Source organism: Anomaloglossus baeobatrachus, chromosome 12 (genome assembly GCF_048569485.1).
Source record: "Anomaloglossus baeobatrachus isolate aAnoBae1 chromosome 12, aAnoBae1.hap1, whole genome shotgun sequence".
NCBI lineage: Eukaryota > Metazoa > Chordata > Amphibia > Anura > Aromobatidae > Anomaloglossus > Anomaloglossus baeobatrachus.
The window spans coordinates 23,915,329-23,921,542 of NC_134364.1; positions in this window are offsets into that span (position 1 = coordinate 23,915,329).

Below are 6,214 nucleotides of genomic sequence, written 5' to 3' on the forward strand. Positions count from 1 at the left end.
GAGGGAGCTGCAGCTCTGGAGGAGACAGTGCCCCGAGCACAGGAAGGAATTACACGGAAAGAGGAGATCTGCGCTGGTGCCTTATGCTGCACTGTCCCTTTAAATATCAGCAGGGAACAGAACTGGCATTTCTGGTATTTTCTATAGTTTGATCTTCAGTCTTTTCGCAAATCTTGTGGATGACGGATAGGGAGCGAGAACGGAATTTCCCTTAATCCGGCTCATCAAAGGTCCAAGGTTGCCGGATTATCAGGATTTACCTGCAGATGGATACGGTGAACTTCACACTACTCCTATATTATATATTTATTTATTATATATATATATATATATATGTGTGTATATATATATGTGTGTATATATATATATATGTGTGTATATATATATATATGTGTGTATATATATATATATATATATATATATAGCCATCAAATCTTTACACTTACTTTTTTTGTTTTTAATTACATGGGGTTAAAAAATAAATAAAATAATAATAATTTTTAATAATTATAAAAATGATTTTTGCACTTGGCTTTTCTAAGTAAATAAAAAAAGGATCATTTTGGCTTTTACAGGCGTTTTGTTTCTCTGCACATTTAACTTTGATGTGGTCAGATAAGAGATACAAGTCTCCCGCCAGATTGAGCTCACTGACTGATTCTCAGATAGCTCATTCTGCAGCCGGCAAGAAACCGTGCACAAGGGAAGGAAAACGCTGGCAAAATTTGTAATAAAACCCAATTACAAAAGTAATTTTTAGCTCCAAAATATATTCATACATTTAAGTAAAAAAAAATAATGTCTCCCTTGAAAAGGGATTCCACTTTCACCAAAGGCTTGTTATTCTTTGCATAACATTTAAATATGCTTCTATGGTTTCAAGATCTCTGCTTGCGGTCATTGAATGTGAATCTTCGTTGCATCTTTATCTGGAGGAAATAATCATCTGGTCATGAACGCTTCCTTCCTCCCTGGTCAGTAATGAGTATACAGGGGGTGGTGGGCTTCATCTATATCCATTTTTTTCCATTATGTCTAATTCAGAAACAGAAAAGGGGGCTGGCTTGGCTATTGGTAGCCAGCACCCTTCGGGCACAGAATTGGGCACAGAATGGATAGTCATAATTATACTCCCTGCAGTAAATTCTCAGAGTCAGTCTCCTTCTCCTTCTGGCAGCCAGTATGTTCCCGTGTAGTTAGATAATAATTGGACTTTGCAGCAGTGAAAAGACAAAATAGATGTAGAGTGCTGATTACTGAACAGAACAGAACATAGTAATAACAGCTCAGGAGATGACCCTGCACCTTACGATTAGAACAGCAGGTGGCGCTATACTATGTCAATAAATCTATTAGTAAATAAAAAATATTGTTCATTTTTCATATTTTGTACATTTAATATATTTACTGGTGGGAGCCCCGCGATAGGAGCAGTATAGCTCTACATTGACGTGTGCGCCCCCTTGTGGCAGCTGTAGATAAGCAGAATTTTATCATTTCAATCAGTAATGGTACTGCGAGACATACACCATATACCTCACTGATGCTGCATAAAGGTTGTTTTAAAGGGATTTCTTCCAGAAACAGCAGCAGAAATGTGCACAGGTTGTATTGCATTGCACCGCGGAGCCATTAACATGAACGCACCACATACAGTCTGTGGCCAGGGATGGGAGGGGCCTGAAGGAAAGCGCCATCATTTCCTAATCCGGATCCATGCCATTTTTAAAATGACCCTTTTATTGCTGGGAATTAATCATACAGTACGTGTGAATGGAAATGATGATTGTTGCACAACTTCAGTGACGTCGTTTGTTACATTGTAACATATTGTTTTGGTTCTGTAAGAAGAAAAATATATTACTTATCCGAGCAGGATTTGGTGTTAGGTCGATGGCAGATACAGGTGCAGCAGAGACAGGTGCAGCAGATACAGGTGCAGCAGATACAGGTGCAGCAGAGACAGGTGCAGCAGAGACAGGTGCAGCAGAGACAGGTGCAGCAGAGACAGGTGCAGCAGAGACAGGTGCAGCAGAGACAGGTGCAGCAGAGACAGGTGCAGCAGAGACAGGTGCAGCAGATACAGGTGCAGCAGATACAGGTGCAGCAGATACAGGTGCAGCAGATACGGGACAGTGGGGAGATCTGTCCATGGTGCTGAACCCCATATAATCACCACTATCCATATACATGTGTCTATTAATATCTATACCTCAACATTATCTGTAAATCTCAACTCCCTGTGTGTTTATCATCCATCTATCGCTCCATCTATTGCTCTATCTATGGATATCCATCCATCTCTCTATCGCTCTATCCCTCCATTGCTCTATTCATCTATCGCTCTCTTCATAGATTGCTCTATCCATCCATTTATCGAGCTATAGCTCAATCCATCCAACCATTCATCGCTCTATCCTTCCACATCCATCCATTGCTCTATTCCTCCATCCATTGCTGTATTCATTCATCTATCACTCAATCCATCCATCCATTTATTGCTCAATCAATCCATCCATCGCTATATCCATCCATCTATTGTTCTATCCATCCATCACTATATCCATCCATTGCTCAATCCATCCATCTATTGTTCTATCCATCCATCGCTATATCCATCCATCTATTGTTCTATCCATCCATCACTATATCCATCCATTGCTCAATCCATCCATCTATTGTTCTATCCATCCATCACTATATCCATCCATTGCTCAATCCATCCATCTATTGTTCTATCCATCCATCACTATATCCATCCATTGCTCAATCCATCCATTGTTCTATCCATCCATCGCTATAGCCATCCATCTATCGCTATATCCATCTATTGCTCAATCCATCCATCCATCGCTATAGCCATCCATCTATCGCTATATCCATCCATTGCTCAATCCATCCAATCATCTATTACTCAATCCATCCATTACTCTATCCATCCATCGCTATATCCATCTATCGCTATATCCATCTATTGCTCAATCCATCCATCCATCGCTATATCCATCCATCGCTATATCCATCCATCGCTATATCCATCTATCGCTATATCCATCTATTGCTCAATCCATCCATCGCTATATCCATCCATCTATTGTTCTATCCATCTATCGCTATATCCATCTATTGCTCTATCCATCCATCGCTATATCCATCTATCGCTATATCCATCTATTGCTCAATCCATCCATCCATCGCTATATCCATCCATTTTTCTATCCATCCATTGCTCAATCCATCCATCCATTTATTGCTCAATCCATCCATCCATTACTCTATCCATCCATCGCTATATCCATCCATTTATTGCTCAATCCATCCATCTATTGCTCTATCCATCCATCTATCACTCAATCCATCTATCGCTCAATCCATCCATTCATCGCTATATCCATCCATCCATTTATTGCTCAATCCATCCATCCATTACTCTATCCATCCATCGCTATATCCATCCATCTATTACTCTATCCATCCATCGCTCAATCCATCCAGTACTCTATCCATCCATCGCTATATCCATCTATTGCTCAATCCATCCATTACTCTATCCAATCATCTATCGCTCAATCCATCCATGCATCTATCCCTATATCTATCCCGTATCTATCACTCTATCACTTATCCATCGCTTTATCCATCCATCTATCACTATTTATTACCTATCACTTATCCATCGCTCTATCCATCTATCACTATCTATTACCTATCACCCATCCATCCCTCTATCACTATCTATTACCTATCACTTATCCATCGCTTTATCCATCTATCACTATCTATTACCTATCACTTATCCATCGCTCTATCCATCTATCACTATCTATTACCTATCACCCATCCGTCCATCTATCAATCACAATTTAATCATTCTCCCATCATCCTGTACAACTATTAGACCAAGCACATCTTCGGTATTACAGCCCTGAACATAGGAGCTTGCAATCAGACGTCCACACATCTTACTGCGGGTTTCCTAGTAAAGATCTGAATTTCCACCCTTTCGATCACTGACTGATGGTTTTCCGCAGGGAGATGTTGCTCAGTGATGGCTGAGCTAATACTTGTGATTGAATCCCATTTGCACATGCCCCTCTCCAGCTTGTGCTCCGTGTTACAGATTTGGGGATTTTTACTCACATGATTGCATAAAAAACAAACATTTTATTCTGTAATGTAGGAGCTCTTATTGGCCAGCAGATGGCGCAGTTCCAGTAAATGTTCATAAGGAATTTCCTTGATTGCACAAATGAGCGTTCGGATGTAGCAGAGCTGCGCTCGCTTCTTTTTGTGCACTATGGTACTGTATTGGTAGTTTGAAAAGGGAAAAACAAAAACAAAAAAAAGTAGGTAAAATACTGTAGTAATGCAATGAATTGTACTGGACTGCAATCTCATTAATAGGACTGAACCCTGCGCAAATATATTGTGCCAGATTCCATTACACCATGTTAAAGCGGTTGTATAATGTTTTGCCCCCAGGACCGTGGCGCTCCTCCCGCCCCCAGGACCGTGGCGCTCCTCCCGCCCCCAGGACCGCGGCGCTCCCCTCCCGCCCCCAGGACCGCGGCGCTCCTCCCGCCCCCAGGACCGCGGCGCTCCCCTCCCGCCCCCAGGACCGCGGCGCTCCTCCCGCCCCCAGGACCGCGGCGCTCCTCCCGCCCCCAGGACCGCGGCGCTCCTCCCGCCCCCAGGACCGCGGCGCTCCTCCCACCCCCAGGACCGCGGCACTTCTCTGCCTCCCGGCCGTTCAGAGCAGTTTGCAGTTGAGTTGATCTTTGATGAGGTTATAAATGGAACAGAGTTTTCATGAGGTAAATCACAAAGTCGCTGGTTTTTAAAATAATAAAATAAAAATCAGACAAATCCCTAATTTTGAAAGCCCTGCAGCCGCCGGAGCACGTTGGGAGTTGTAGTCTCGCGGGTTGGAGACTGCAGACATATACATGCTATAATGCAGAATATTGGACGTTTCTAGACTTCCGGCGGTTTGCAGCAGAACGTGCGTCGGCACTTCAGAAGAAATCCAGCAGCGATACGTACCGGGGTCCAGACGGGTAATTTGTGTCTGAGCGCCGTCGTGTTCCCGCATCTCTTTGCTTATTTACTAAAGCCGCCATGAAGTGCTAATCAATAGTGCTGTCCATACAGGGGGTGCGGTTTCTTAGCAACAGTCAATCCCGTCCACTAAGCGTCCGGTCATTACGATGTGATTGCCGGTGTGTCGCAGCCCGGCCTCGGCCGCTCCATTGTTTTGCACATATTGATATAGGGATTTGTGCACAAGTGGACGTCTGCGCAATTTCCACATCCAGGAGGAATGAGCGAGATTTGTCATCCACAATCTGTGTCATTATTCCTGGGCCTGTGCGGATTCAGAGAGACGGCCGCGGAGGCTCATTAAAGACCACAGACATATATTAGACCATCACATGCCTCAGGTAAATGTCCAATCAAGCCATGCTTTACTGACACAAAGCTCCAAACCCCCTGCAAACGTGGAATTAAATTGTAGCTCTCTGCACTCACCACTAATGATACAGTATGCTGCCCCTAGTGGTGACCACTGATAGAGTTGCAGCCACCACTAGAGGGAGGTTACTGCATACAGCTATATTGTTGAGTGCAATGTATGAACAGTATGCAATAAGTTCCTGAGCTCCCCCTAGTGGTGGCCAGAGATTCCGGCATATATTTATACACTAGACACCATTACAAAACAAGCAGTGAGCTCCCCCTAGTGGTGGCCAGATTCCTGCATATATTTATACTATTTATACACTAGACACCATTACAAAGTATACAGTGAGCTCCCCCAAGTGGTGGCCAGAGATTCCGGCATATATTTATACTATTTATACACTAGACACCATTACAAAGTATGCAGGGAGCTCCCCCTAGTGGTGGCCAGATATTCCTGCATATATTTATACACTAGACATCATTACAAAGTATACAGTGAGCTCCCCCTAGTGGTAGCCAGAGATTCCTGCATATATTTATACACTAGACACCATTACAAAGTATGCAGGGAGCTCCCCCTAGTGGTGGCCAGATATTCCTGCATATATTTATACACTAGACATCATTACAAAGTATACAGTGAGCTCCCCCTAGTGGTAGCCAGAGATTCCTGCATATATTTATACACTAGACACCATTACAAAGTATGCAGGGAGCTCCCCCTAGTGGTGGCCAGATATTCCTGCATATA